This window comes from Nanorana parkeri, unplaced genomic scaffold (genome assembly GCF_000935625.1).
Source record: "Nanorana parkeri isolate BGI_ZX_2015 unplaced genomic scaffold, ASM93562v1 scaffold2650, whole genome shotgun sequence".
Lineage (NCBI taxonomy): Eukaryota > Metazoa > Chordata > Amphibia > Anura > Dicroglossidae > Nanorana > Nanorana parkeri.
In genome coordinates this window covers 15594-16580 of record NW_017308918.1, presented here as the reverse complement: position 1 = coordinate 16580, position 987 = coordinate 15594, and the positions used below count along the sequence as shown (strand labels likewise).

At 55.0% G+C, this 987-nt stretch overlaps 1 protein-coding gene across 1 annotated transcript in view; it reads right to left on the bottom strand.

Annotated features, from left to right (window-relative positions):
- The window catches only part of BRWD3 (bromodomain and WD repeat domain containing 3), a 48703-nt gene that overhangs the window by 40907 nt on the left and 6809 nt on the right, over positions 1-987 (bottom strand). The gene's annotated exons all lie outside the window — the stretch shown is intronic.

The window sequence follows — 987 nt, the reverse complement described above, 5'->3', positions numbered from 1 at the left end:
TGGCTCTGCCTCTAGATAGGCCGAGCCAGCTGTCACTCACGCAGCTGGGCGGATCTCGGCAGTAATGTCGGGATCTGTCCTGGCTGCGGCGTCTCAGTATACCGCGAGCTGTAGCTCCCTATATACTGAGCTTAGGGTGACGGGAGGACGCTTGTTTGTGTCCTCCCGTTACCCGGAGAACTATGAGGGAAAAGCCCTGACCTCATAGTTCTCCTTTAAAGTCTGTCCCCAGCAAAATAAATTAAAGGAGAACTATGAGGGGGGGGGGGAGGGGCTTTTCACTCACCTCATAGTTCTAGCCGACCTGTGACAATGAGACTGAGATCTCAGTAGATCGGGAGGTGAGTGAACACATACCGGCGTTCGCTCACTTCTTGATCCTGTCACGGCAGGGGTCGGGGCTGGATTCCCCCCTCCGATCCGCCAGCGCTGACTGGGGGAGGGGGCGGGTACAGCTGCCTCTAGATAGGCGGAGCCAGCTGTCACTCACGCAGCTGGGCGGATCCAGACATCGATGTCGGGATCCGCTCCGACGTCTCAGTATACCGCGGGCAGTAGCTCCCTATATACTGAGCCTAGGGTGACGGGAGGACGCTAGTTTGTGTCCCTCCCGTTACCCTAAAGGAGAACTATGGGGAAAAGCCCTGACCTCATAGTTCTCCTTTAGAGAGCCACAACTGCATGCAAAGTCTATATTCTTCTACAGCCCATCGGGATACGGTCACATCTGCTGGTCACACAGTTCCGGGCTGGCCCGATCCGTTTCGGCACCTCCAAGTGCCGCTGTAAACTCTAAAGCTCCATTATAAACTGATCAGACTTTAAAAACTTGTTCTGTGTTAAAAATCGAAAGAACCGATTGGTTTTTTTTTGTGATAGACTGGAAGGTGATGTGCGCAGGGCCGGATATTCTCTCTCTGCTGCCCCAAGGCCAGGTTCCTCAATGCGCCCCCCTACCCACCAACCCCCCCCCCCCCTGTATGCAGG